At 38.3% G+C, this 14,413-nt stretch overlaps 1 long non-coding RNA gene across 1 annotated transcript in view; it reads left to right on the forward strand.

The window, feature by feature from the left end:
- The window catches only part of LOC148223004 (uncharacterized), a 43,783-nt gene extending 30,158 nt beyond the window's left edge, over positions 1-13,625 (forward strand). Inside the window, exon 5 of the long non-coding RNA XR_015805130.1 lies at positions 12,679-13,625. This is a non-coding gene — a long non-coding RNA (uncharacterized LOC148223004). The remainder of the gene's footprint in view (positions 1-12,678) is intronic.
- Positions 13,626-14,413: the final 788 nt, after the last annotated feature.

The raw sequence follows: 14,413 nt of genomic DNA on the forward strand, positions 1-14,413 counted from the left end.
CCATGAAAGTAATGCCATGGAACAGAACTATACTAAACAAATCCCCTCCTCCTGAATGCCACTATTTGAATGGAAGTAGACATCTAAAAAGCTAAAACAAAAAGAAATGCACTGTTCTCCCCACAGTCACACATTCATTAGAGGGTTTTTAAATGCATTTTATGAATCTCTACCAACTTCTATTATTCTCAGTAGGAATATAATAGTAATACCTCATAGCAGATAATTAGAAAGCAGCACACACAAAAATATGATATGTGCAAGCTTCAGTAACTGGAGACAAAGAAGGTGGGAGAAAATTACTATTAACAATTTAGAAATAGCATGGTATGAAACAAGGCAGCTTTCTACCCCAGATTATTTGAAATTGTACCACAATATCGTGTTTGTGTGGCAAGGCTTCTGTCACACCGGGGCTCCAGATGTGGCTTCTATAAGCAGCTGTGAGAAGCTCCCTATGTCTGACAGAGCCAAGGACAGGCAGCTCCAAGACAGCACCTGGTAGCACCCGAGTTAGCATATCCTAAAATGGTAAAGGGGATAAGGCAGCTGGAAAGAGGAGTGAGAGTATCTGAGAAAACCAATTCACTTTAGAGGCAGAGAAAATCAGAGTAATGCTGAGCCCAGGAACGTGACGCAGGTGAAGGAAGGCATTTGAATATTTAGGTTGTATTTTCTCATTACCCTACTCTGATTGGACTGGCAATAAATCAGTTTTCCCCAAGCTGGGTCTGTTTTCTGCATGACAGTAATCAGTGAGTGATTCTCTCAACCTATGAACTTTTGTTATATTTTCTCTCCTGTCCAGCAGAGTAGGGGAGAGAGAGCAGCTTTGGAGGGCACTTGGCATTCAGCCAGGGTCAACCCGTACAGCACGAAACAAAGTATTGTTAAAAACCAGAATCTGATTAGCACAGAAGTTACCAATTCTACCATAGTTATGTGAAACCTGTAATTTTCATTCCTAACAGCAGACTCTGTGGTACACCTTGTCAAGCTGCTGTTTTTTCCCCAGAAGCACCTCTATTATATATGACCCTATTCTCACAATTCTTAAAACTTTTTAGAGTTGGACAGCATCATCACGGGTCTTCCAGTGAGTGTATAGTGTCATGATTTTCAGTTAAAGAAACCCCTTTAAATCCTACACCTTTATCTGGGCTCTGTTCTAGTGTGGGTCCTGAAAAGACATCAAACCAACAAGTTCTTGCCCCCTTCCTTGATGTGTACCATTAACAAGGCTTTTTCATCTGACAGTGAGGGACTGGTAAGCCCAGCACCCAGATTGTGATTCTTGACTCCTTTGAGATTCAAGCTGTTGAAGGGACAGAGCTCCCCAAGAACCTGACATTCGGGGCCTGGGAAGGAGGGTTTGGAAGGAGGCACAGCTTAGGAAACAGGGCAGGGCTCACCAAGAACTTGTGATCTGTTCCCAGCTGACATGGAGTTACCTGCAGAAAACCATTTTACTTTTTTTTCATCTGTATTTCTGCTCCACATGAACTGACACACACCAGAATTAGAACTATGGGATTGGACAGGGATAATTCACATGTCATCCAGACAAAGGCAATTCAGCGGATTTTGGTCTTTCAGCATCATCCCTGTCAGAGAGAATATGGCAGGTAAACCAAATAAAATGAGACAACATGGATGCTGGCTTTCCAAATCACAGTCAGAAACAGCAGTGAAGACAGTGCTGAACACCAGGCTTATCCTCTTTTATGAGGGGAACTTTTACTGCAACTCAATCCTGGAACCTCAGGGTTCTCAAAATATAAGTTCCTACAGCATGTTTATTTATTCATTTGTTTTCCCTGACTGGGCCTTTCCAGAAGACAAAAAAAAAATTATCCTTCCAGACTCTCTTGTCACATTTTTTCCCAGCTTGTATTTTTTTAAACACACATAAGTTCCAGTGGGTTTACCATTGCAAGCTCACAGTTAATAACTCAGGAAGAAGGCAGAAGTTGATGAAAGGAAGCACATCTTGAAGCAGAAAGGACAGGATCTAAACTAAACCACTGGATCAGGCACTAGCTTTTCCTGTGAGCCTTCATAAGCTACGATATCTTTCTGAACCTGCTCTCTATCAGCAAGATCATTAGCTGAATAAATGATAGTTAAAAACCCATTAACTAAAGTCAGATTTGCTAGGCTTGATCAATTAGGTTTTCTAAGTGTAAAAGGATCCTAACTCACAAGCATTATGGAGGAACTTGCTTCTGCCAAATGTATTATACAATTTTTGATCACTGCTGCCCTTTTTCAACCCCTTCTCCATTGCTTCTTTAAAAGCAGAGATTTGGGCAAGTAAAGATAATACATTGTACTTCCTGATATTCACATCAAAGATTTCATTTGTTTTCAAGTTTAACTATTTTTTTTCTTTCCTATTCTCCAAGTCTGAGCAGGGAATGAAAAATCAAGATGGATGCTGCTAGATAAACACAACTTGGTTCTTGTTCCTGGAGTTCATACCGAGGCTGCAGTGGTACTGCTGGCTGTAACCATTCAGGCTCAACAGCCCAGTGGGACCAATTACTGCATTTACAGTAAAACATGCAAGGAAATCTATCTCCCTATCTCCATATAACCAGGTTTACTGAAGGATAACCTACTACATTACACAGATTAATACTTCAGTGAGTAAATTAATCCTCAGAATTTCACTCACTATTTGTGGCTTATAAATTTTAATTGGTTCTAAACTGCCACATGAATTTATGTGAGTGTATATTGATGAAGCAGAAGGAATCAGAAATTACTCTATTACTCTGTCTACCCTACAGAGACAATAGGATATTTTGGGGCAAATTTGTAAACATCTATAAGTGGTTACAAAGCAGGATTCAGACTTGTTTTAGAGGCATGTCATCATAGCTGATATAGAACTCCAGGAGGAAAGCAGAAACAGCATTAGCTGAGAATGAAAGGCTCTGAAAGTGAAAATTCCAGGAAGGGAAATGCTCCCGTTTTGCCAAAGCGAGAGGCAAAGCTGAAGGGTAAGCAGTGCTTGTACTATATTTGATGGTGCCATTATTGGTCTCAGTCAGTCAATACTATCAGTGCAGCAGTCAGAACAGCTTTCCAACACATTGACATGCTGGCACACCATAAAAAGGAATACTTGTACAAGAATGAAACACAGCACCAGATTTTCAAGTACATCAGAAGTGCCTAACAATATAGACTGTCCTCTTTAGGACACCATACAACTTCACAAAACTTCATCATCAGGACAAAACTTTCCATCCTATCTATCCATTTACAAAGGTTCAGTTCATCGATTGAACTTGGTATTTAACTGTGTATCATTATAGAATTAATTCCCTGAAATATTACAAGAAAAGTTTAAACAGTGGTTTGTTGTTTTTCTAACCACTTACTATGATACGTTAATCCTGAAACAGAGCAATGATTATTTGAACACCCATAATAGTATCATATTCCTACCCATAACAGCAGAGGCATTCAGTATATATTATCCATTTTTTTGAAATAAAACAGCAGTTAACAATTTAGTCAATCAGAGACCTGACTTATAATTAATGTCAGGATTTCTTAGGCTTGGTAATATGAAAGGCCAGGTCACTCTCCAGTCTCCTTCTCAAAAGCCAGGAAGCAACAGTTACCCAAGGACTATCTCCCAGCTTTGTATTTCAGTAATGCATTTTTTCATTTCATGAATGTGGCACAAACAAGTAACTATGACACCACACTAATCAATTTCATGTACTATGAATGTAAATAATATATTAAATAATAAGAGGCTGCTTTTTTTCTCATATCTATTTGCACATCTACCCAAGGCTTCCACAAACATTTCTGAGAAGCTTCACAAATTGCTTTAGTTTCCAGTAGCTAGTTATTTGGGATAGCTCATTCAGCATCATTAGCATTAATGCTGCTGTAGAGCAGAAAAAGGCCCCAAGGCTAAAATAGCCCATTATGCCCATTTCCTCTTATGGGTGGGTCACTGAATTGCTCCAGCTAATATTTCAATAAGAAAACATGCAGTGCATCCCTTGCTCGGAGCACCTTTCAGACTACACTTCCAAGCTCTGTGAACAGATTCCTGTACTTATTACAGAGCCTAACCATAACTTTAACCCCTATGACCACAGTATCTCACTAACAAAAATATCCAATGACTTGCTTCAGAAGTCTTGAAATCTTTCATTGTCTGAGTAAACTGGGACCAGAAGGCAACAGAAGGTGTCTTCATGGCAAACTCCTTAAACCATCGTATAGCAAACCCTGAGATTCTCCTGGAATTCATAACACTCCTTGTTGTTTAACACTGAGGAAGAAGGAGGAGGAAAAAAAAAAAAAAAGGAACCAGTAATTTTACTATCACTTCTTTCATGCCTTCAGTTTACACCCTACAGCTGTGCAGGGCATCACCAAATAAAATAACTCGAAAGAAACAAAGCTTCTGAAGCCTCCAAATTGTGAGATATGCTTTACTGAGTAAATAATAACTTACTAAAGAAGTTAGGAAGCATCACCTGGGCCTGGCATAGAACCAGCACCTGCTGGAGTTACCACCCTTCTCCTTAGGGCTAGTACTGGCCTACCTGTGAGGCTCTTCAGCCTGCTGGGAGGAGCTTTTGATAAAATACCTATCTTTTTATCATAGAACAAATAGGGAGGGGAAAAAAAAGTGTGACTGATTTTGCCGTTCTACTTGTTAAGAGACAGTATGAGGCACTCTAGTTTCATATCACACTTTTTCTAATTATTTCCATACACAGTGTGTGTGTTTTGATATGAGCTCCTCTTGGGAAGATCTCAGCACTTTCAAGTAGATAATAAGTGATACAACTAACATCTATTAAGCATTAATTCTTCTATTCCATTTGGATAAAGGGGACTATGTAGAAATGCATTTTATGATCCTTGATTCGATGGTGTTGTCCTCCACTTCTGTTGTTGCATGCTATGTGTCATGGGGAATCAAAAGATGGCTCTTTATATTAGTTTATTTTAGTAATCCAACGCATGCAGATTGCCCTACATAGAATGGATTCAGAGTTGTCTGGTTGGGAGTTTAGAAGGGTAAGAGTATCATCTTTTCTAGGGGAATTTATTGCTTTGACATCCTTTAGGAAAACAGATGCAGAATGTAGCCCATTTGTTATTTTGCAAAAAGTGCTGAGCCAAAATGGAAAAGTTCATCAGAAGAGACTTGGCTAGACACATTGCACAGATAGACCTAGTATGTTACATCTAGGCCAATAAACTAATTAGACAGTAAATATCAGAAGACCTACTTGTTCATTAGACTAATTGAGTTAATACTGTCCAGACATTAAAATATGAGGAATGAAAGCTATATGCAAACAAAACAGCTGTAATGACTTTCTGATAAATACTGCCTGGCTGCATAAGGCTGGGGGATATTACTCAAGGGGAGTAAAAAGATTTCTTCTGCACAGCAGCAATAATCTGTATATCCAGAGAGAATTTAAACATATGATTGAGATCTACAGCACACCATGTTCACTGCAGAGGTAGAGGTGATGTTGCAACAGAGATGGTTTCTATTAGAAACCATCATCCCTGAATTTATATCTCATCTTCAGGAAGATATTTTATAATAAATTTTTGGAGAAATAGAATTGTCTAATTTAACTGCTACTGCCTCAACATAACAATCAAAAAATGTGAGAAAATTGAGCTTCTGGGTCTTATATATTTAGGAGATTAATGTAATGCTTCTTTTTAAAGTTCAGATTTTAGAATCATCACAGAATAGTTTGGGTTGGAAGGAATCTTAAATATCATCTTGTTTCAACACCCCTGCTATGGGGTGGGACACCTTCCACTAGACCAGGCTGCTTAAACCCCCACCCAACCTGGCCTTGAACACTTCCAGTGATGGAGCATCCACAGCTTCTTCAAGCAACTTGTTCCAGTGAGATTGTGTGGCTGCCTTAAAAGTTTGGTTCAGCTCTCTCAAATTAAAATTAAGAATCCATGTTCTGCCTGGAATAACTCAAATGGCATGCATATATCACAGTGCTTATTCCTTTTGAAAGCTAGAGAAAACAATGTTTATATCAAGGCCTTCAAACCTCTCAATGGCAATTAACTGCTTTGGGCTGAAAGGAAATAGGAAAGTATTCCAAGGATCATTTTCAAATGGACTGTCCTGAAGCTGAGGGTTTCTTATGGTGCTGGCTGTTTATACTCCTCCAGCTGTATCCAAGTGATAGAAATTCAATGACCCATTTATGAGATATCCTCTAATTTGATATGAAACTGTAAAAATGTTTTGAGAAATAGATCTCAGCAGAAGTTATTGCAGATGCCCTATAAGTCTCTTACAGCGAAATCATTTATCAAATATGTGAGAACCTGTCAGGAGTGAGGATTTCTGAACCTTGTCCTAGATTGCTTTTTATATATGGATTAATGAATGAAGTAATAAATCAAGAAAGACTGCTGTGCTCTGATTATTCAATTCCTTGTATACAGCTTCTTTTAATGTCCTACCTGCAAGGCAATGGGGAGAAATAGCACAGACAAAGATAGGACTGGAGAGAATCTGCTTTTCTTCTAGTAGTGATTCTACCTAGAGCCTCTTACCCCTTTTTTTTATTATATTGGCTCTGTGATGCCTAAAAGCTGAGTGGGAAACAGAATTCTTCCCTCCTTAAAAACACCCATGTGACATGAGGGAATAGGTTTCTTCACACATAGCATAATTACTGACAGTATTTCAGAATATAGTATAGGTTTTACAGCATATTTGTTCTTGTCTAGAGTAAAGCATGAATATACATGTAACAAATGTAGGCATTATTACATCTTTTAGTCTCCCAAAGCAGTTAACTGCAGTCTTACTACCACTGTCAGTTATACTCCTAAAGGTCACAGTTATTACAGAAGACAATGTTGATTTAACTGTCTAATCTGGCTAAGATAACTTGTTAAAATGAAAGCAAGTAAAAGCACCAACATGAAGGTGTTACACCTCTTTACCAATTTATTAATTTTTTCAATCATGTACCAATTTATTTATTTTTTAATAATGTGAATTTGGCATAAAATGTCTTGGAAATTCATAAACTTCCATAGTCTACACCAGAGACTTCCTGGCAGGTAGTACACAACAGAGTCCAAGAGTCTTTTATAAGACTTTTAAAAGCAAATCTTCCTTCTGTAACTTGTGGAATCTGTCTAGATTTATTTTCTTTCAGGCATTGTAACGTCTTTGGGAAGAAGTGTAAATGAGGAGGAGACATTCCTGGCTCCCAACTGTGGAGGACTATATGACTTGTAATCACAAGTGCTCTGACAGTGTTTGCTATTCTACTGCTGGAAAATCCCCCTTGCCTATCCTGAAGCTTTTATTTTCTCCTTATCCCTCATTTGCATTCTCTCTTTCATCCAAACAACAACACAAGTTCAGCATTTTGACAGGTTGTCATCAGTACCATTTCTATCCTGAGGGCTAGATCCATGATGTACAATTGTTCTCCACGGCCTCTTTCATCTTTCCTATAGAGTGCAAAGGAGGATGCAGGAATATTTCACTGTTTTAACATGCAGACTACTGTAGAAAGGGGGGATGATGCATTTTAGCATTCAAAGGGGTGGGTGCCAGATTAATATGACAAACCTGAAAGAAGCTGGATAGATAGCCAGGAAGAGATGGCATAAGGTGCAGGAGAATGAGTTCTAAATTGGTCCTGAAACAAGCCATGTTAGCACGGATGTCATGAAGTCATGGAGTGTTTGCATACCACAGCAAGTGTTTGTTTTCTCCTTAGGGACAGTTTGTGTTTGTTATAGCTGACAAGAAAAAAGGTGAGGAAGAAAGAGCTAGTCTGTTTTAAAGCATGATAGGAGAAGGGAATAAAAAAAAAAGGCAAGCCTTTCATATTTTCCTGGTGTTTGGAGAATATTTTGCTCCGCAATTTAAACAGCTTGCAACTGGTGAAGGGTGGGAGTCCTTCAAAAGAAGGAACATAGAAATACAAAACGGGAATTGTCAGTTAAATCCTGAATCCGAACTCACCAGGATGGTGTAGGGTAGAGGGGTCTAGAAACTTGAAGTCAAACAGACACTGGAACTTGGAAAGCTGCTTGCTAGTGATTTCAGGCCATGTGTACTTCATGATCCTATCAGTATAATATAAAATGGCCCAGACTGTACTTATCCTACAGCTAAAAGGAGCAGATTACATGAAATTTCAGCATGCACACATATACTCACCTGCAGTGCAGTTTGGGTCAAAAAAAATCCCAGAATTCTGAGGATTTTTTTTTTTTGTTACCCCTGTGCAAATTGCAGCTCATGGCAACCACTGAACAGTCCCACTGATGACAAACCTGGGACAGTTCATTTCCCTTTGTGCTCCTGGGTTGGCTCCAAAGACATAACAACTGCTAAAATCAAAAAGAACTCTTCCACTAATGACTCAATATACTCACTGAATATACATAGAAATACTATATAAGAAATATAACATATAGATACATTTTAAAAGTAACGACTTATCCTACCAAGGCTTTCCCTGGACCATATCAAGTTTTTAAAAGAAAAATGTGTTTTTCTAGGTACTTCAAGCTTAAAGAGTTCAACATTGAGATGCAAAATAAAATGAGTATTTCAAGGTAGAACTGTGTCTCACTGCTTATTGTGCAGTAGCCAGAACAGAGTAATTTAAGTAAGTTGAAAGTAGAAATTAAATAGAAATTAAAGTATGGTTCATCTCAGAAATTCACATTCAGGTGATGGTATTGTTAACCCAATTTTTTTTCATCTATGTAGAGATTTCTTTTTCTAATTGGAGATCCCTAGCAAATACTCTAAAAGAGAGAGATAACTGGTGAATTTATATATACAGACATGCCTAGAACAGGTTAACTATCTTCAGGTGACACCTCCTTGGACAGGCAGTTTCTTGTTTTCTTTTGCACTAATGCTTAACAACCTAGATCAGAAGAGACCTTGTAATTAATTCCTTAGGCCAGGGAAGATGTAGCAAATAAGAGAATTTTAAAGAATTTGAGAGTTTGTATATTTGTTCTTCTCATGTAATAGTCTCAGCCTTCATTTAGATTTACAGCATTAGGGAATGTTTTGAAGTATTTTATCCATGTATCAATTATTCTCTGAAGAGGACTTCACTGTATATCTACAATATTGCACTTGTGCAGTAAAAACAAGCATCTGAAGAACCCTCATGAAAATACATAAAAGCCAATTATTGTGATTTGTGTTTACATTCCAGCTGTCTTCTAATGAGATTTTTTTCCATGCCATTTAAAAAAGAAGATAGCACTGTCAATTTCTGGACTCAGAGATAAAGTTCATGAAAACATTTAAGTATCTATTTCACATTTTCTTATTGAGAAATTTTCCTGAAAAGATATTAATTTAAACATATCCAGGAGTGCCTTCATTAATTAAAAAATCGATTAAATAGAAGCAAGTAAATGCACAATGAGAGCGAATTCAGCCACCCATTTAGAGCCGTTGTTCCTTCCCTAACTCAAAGTAACTGCTCACCTTTGATGATAAATGCCTGATGTATTTCAGGGCAGTCAAAAGGACAGATCTGGCTTCCAGAGGAATTCTTGCAGACTACTAATATTTCTACTTGACTTTGAGCAGGGGATAGATGATCAAAGGTGAGACCTTGTTAGTGCCAGCATGGGAACTCCAGCTTTTATGGAGTGCCTCCAGTCAACGTGCCCACCCCAGGCGTGGAGACCTAGAGCCCTAAAGCCCCACACAGACACAAATGTCCCTGGCCACCAGTTTCCTGAGGCACCCCAGCACAGCTCAGGCACCTGCTCTCACTTACAGAAGCTGAATGAACTCCTGTAGGAAGTGAGAGTGGAGTGAATATGCCACAATAACACACCCGAACTGCAGCTGCTGTGACAGCACAGTGAATGCTCCCGCTTCTTAGAGGGTGCCATGTATATCAAACCATTCTCAGTCTTAATTACAAAACAAAAATAACATGATCCTCTTACTCTATGTCTTTCTTTACCCTCTCATCTGCTCTGGTGTTTTATATACCCAAGTTTTAGTTAGAAACAGATGCCTCAGCTTTAGCACCCTCTTGTAATGGCTTAATACTCTAGGTAAGACCAAAGACAGAGGAGAAAGATGCTACGCTGTGCACAACTTCTGAGCAAATGGACTTGAATATTCATTAAACAACATTTAATTTAAACACCCAAACCCTAAAAGCAGCAACATATGGGCCTGTTTTATTTTACATAAGCTGAATAGGAGGTTGTGCCATTAGTTTCTGCAGACATAATGTTCATTACCAATGAAGTATGTTTTCCTTTAGGGAATGCGCCACCATTTCTGTAGTGTTGTCATTCCCCCAAAAGGTTCAGTATATTTACCATATGAAGTACTATTCTTGGCAATGTGCTTCAAAATGTAAACAAAATTCCCATAGATTTTCATCGACAAGGGGAACCTGAGGCAAATTAAATTTCTTAATGAGAAAGAAACAATGAAAAGAGCCCTCCCTTTTCAGTATTTTACCATATTTAAGAGACTATCTCGACGACATAGTTTGGTACATGGGTTTTTCCCCTACCCTTTGTGATAGATTATTTTTGCATAACTGTGTGACACGTGGTTCTACAGTCCCCTGCTGGCTAAAAGATTGCTTTGCACAACCTCTTTGAGAATCCAGGATGTTTTCTTGTGTGTGCCTTTACTGAAAAACAAGGTATTTGCTCTTGAAGTTTGTGTAGATAAAAAATGGCTAGATAAAAACATTTTGATTACTCAGCAAGCCTCATGAAAAAAAATTTTGCACATGTTCCTGCACTTCATATCCTAAGATAGCTATTTAGGTGGCAAAACAATTGAAAAAAAGGAAAAGAAAAAAAGTCTGGGAGAACTAAGCTCAGCTAAGCAAGAGAAGCTTCACTGCACCAGAAATTATTTTGTATCTTTGCTAAATAATACAGTTAATGTACGACTGAAGAAGCATAGTATTTTGATATATCTGGGAAGTCTATCTCCTTTCATCCACATAGCAGCAATATAAAATGCTTTACAAACTTCCCTGCAGACAGCAACCTCAGGTTTCTGCTGGGTTTTTTGGCACTTGTACCCACAGAGGTTCCAGTGGAGCACTGATGACCCACTAGGAAAGAGACTGATAAATAAATTGCTTTATATGAGCTTTGTGAATTATCATTCTTACATGGTCTGTGGGAATGTCAAGATAGAAAAAGCACCTGCAAGAAATACAAATAAAAGAAACAAAAAGCCACTGGGACCATATGCAACAGGCAGCTTGAACAAAGACAAGATATTCTCTTGGCTAAGCAGGCTTGTGGGTTAAAGAAACCTCCGGAGTCTTTAAGGGGACAGCAAAATATCAAAGATTGAAGAACTAACTAGCTTCTGCCACTTCTAAAGCATTCAAATCAGCAGTAATCACACCAAGTATTTAAAGGACACGGTGTTTATGCTACGGGCCAATGAACTTTGCTAATGAACACAGGGATACAAGTTACAAACCTCAGAGAAGAATGTCCCTAGTGTAGGCAGCCAGATATAGGAACAGCTGAGTTGTGAGACTAAAAGGGTACAAAATTATGTTTATCTATCATCACTGACAAAAGTTAGTTCCCCAAACAGTAAATCTGGAATGTTCCAGTGCTTCCACTTCACACACAAAGCACAGAAGAATAAGGTAGGAGGAAATTTTTTTAAGTACCTCACTGTTTTAAAGGCATAAGTGTAAATAAATACACTTCTGTACAAATACATAGCACAGACTGTTTCAGTTCGAAGGGAATTACAATTATCATCTTGTCCAATGATCTGGCTGAGGGCTGATCAGGGCTGACCTTAAAGCAGGCATGAAGGGCATTGTCCAGGGAATTGTAAGGTCATCCAGTGACATCCTGCCAGGACCACAGGAGCACCTCAGTCTTCGGCAGGACAGGGTTTTCTAAGGAGGCTCCCCAAGGTGTCTCTGTGCAACACCCCATGTTAAAGCTTCTGTAAAATTATTCTTTAGTCCTACACTGGGGCTTTCATCAAGGTCATCAGACACTTCATACCAACAAAGTATTGCCAGGAGCCAAAACACTGTTGAACCAAAACAAAGTATTTTAAAACAATCATTCACCATGCTGAGAGGAGATTTATTTTTTTCAAAAGCACAAGTCAGACTCACAAAAAGCAACCAATAGACATTAACACACATGACGTTCATGTTTAATAAAAATGAAAAAAAATGATGCATATGGCACTTAGTGTTTAATGACAGGTGTTTATTTTCAGCATTTCTTAGTCTCTGGACAATTCACTGTTTTCTGTCGTTTATGCATGAGTACAGTCCTTCAGTGCTTGTTTTCACAAGCACTATGCAGTTCAATGCTAGGAATAATATATCCCAGGTTTAGTTAACTCCTCAAAAAACATAAAAGTTAATATTTACTGTGTGAATAGGAAGCAGTTTCTCCCAGTCCTAAGTCCTTACATTATTCTTTCCTCTTGTAAAGCCCTGAAATAGGACCTAAATCAGCCTCTCTTCAAACACCAGAATTGATCAATTAAAATAAATACTTAAAACATGAAATCTCCCAGTTCTCATATTTTCTAATACCTGTCTATTTGTCTTAAAAAAAATTTTACAAAAGCCTAATTTTACCTCTTGTTTGTGGCAGGATCCACCACACTATGAAGAGAACAGGAAAACAAGCTATGCAAGAACTACTGACCAGTATTTGAAAAATTCAACTGTTTCCACTCTTTTAATTTAAAAATATTAAGCTGTTTTGATTGTTATTTTTACATTGGCTGTTAAATCAGACAGAAAACCTTGAAAAAGCAAAGTGTCAGTCCCAATTTTCTACTTAAAGCCAACACTGTGCAGAAGATATGGATCTGAGGTCATCTGTCACAGAAAAGTTTTATTATCAGTGATTGAAACCTGTTATCAAATCAACACAAATGATGCCTGGCTTAACAAACAGGCTAGCAAAAATTGACAGAAAATGATAGCAGGGTAGCAGCTCCAGTACAATCAAATCAGATCATCATGAAAGGCAGTGAAGCATGTTTCTCCTAATGGGGGTCAGTGTGCAGCCTGGCCAGCTTCATTAAATAACAGCTGTATTTTAACCCAATGAACACAAGTACAAACCGTCATCATCCACCCCAGTGAAGCATTGCACTCATCATTTTTGCTGGCTGTGCAACATCTCCTATGTTAAGAGAAGGCACAGGTGCTCTGAATCCTCTGCTCCAGCACATTACCTAAGATCTCTGTGTATGAACAGCAGCCACAGAGAGAGGAGGGAGCTCTGTCAGGACTGGTTACCAATGGCCAGCTCTTAGAAATCAGTTACCTTCTAGCACATAGGATGCCTTTTAGCCACTTCTGCAACTGTTTCATTATCCACAGCCTTTACAGACAGGAATAAATTAAGAGGAATTCAAGAGGTGGACAAAACTCCAGAGGAAATACTTTTAAGACATAACTAGAATCCAAAAATGTTAGCAACAAACCCAAATTTCCATTTAATCCCTTTACAATTAAGATATCCAAAGACAAGTGTACTTGCATGTGCCTGCTCGTGACACTGATTTGTGAAGTTTACTTAAACCTTTATCTTGGATGCATTACAACAAATAGTTTCATAGAAATAATTTAGTCTTACTGCTATTCTGTTAGGGACATTGGTAAGAAATTTTTGCTGCCTATATTGGAAAATTCACCTGCTCAAATGAAATTTTGCCAGCGTTCATAGAAAAAATAATTAATTACTCTTATCTTGTATCAAAATACTCAACCAAAAAAAGTTCACTAGATCTTGTTTTGCTCAAATAGAAGCACGAGTAAGAAACATTCACAACAGGAATTTAAAATTTATTATATTAATCTAATATCAACAGCTGCTACTGGACAATGTTCTATTCCCTCTGTGTAAGAAACCAATGGCATTAAAACTTTTTTTACAGGGACTGACTGGAATAACATGAACAAGTTAATTTCTTCTCCCTATTGCAAACAGATGTGACAGTGACCTACATACTTCAGTCCTTAAATGACACACTGTCTATCAACAGAAAAAACCCACATTGCCCATTCAGCTATTGGTACAGCAATCTTCTCAAAGCATACTATGCCTCATTTATTTCAAGCCGCTGTTGAGATCAGCTTCATTTCTTCCCTTCAATATTTGTTCTCAAGCTTTTTACAAGCTGGTCCCTAGACAAAACCACCTCATTGCACCCAGGTGGTGCCAAATTTTGCCATTTTAACCAAAGCTCTCTTTTTCTGTGCATCCAGGAAAGTAATCTCTGCTCCTCCCACCACTGCATCGCTGCTCTTACTAGGCCTGCTATACAATTTTGAGTCCTTCCTACAGGAAAATAGCAACATTTTCCGTGCCTGCA

Source organism: Sturnus vulgaris, chromosome 8 (genome assembly GCF_052056855.1).
Source record: "Sturnus vulgaris isolate bStuVul1 chromosome 8, bStuVul1.hap1, whole genome shotgun sequence".
Classification (NCBI taxonomy): Eukaryota; Metazoa; Chordata; class Aves; order Passeriformes; family Sturnidae; genus Sturnus; species Sturnus vulgaris.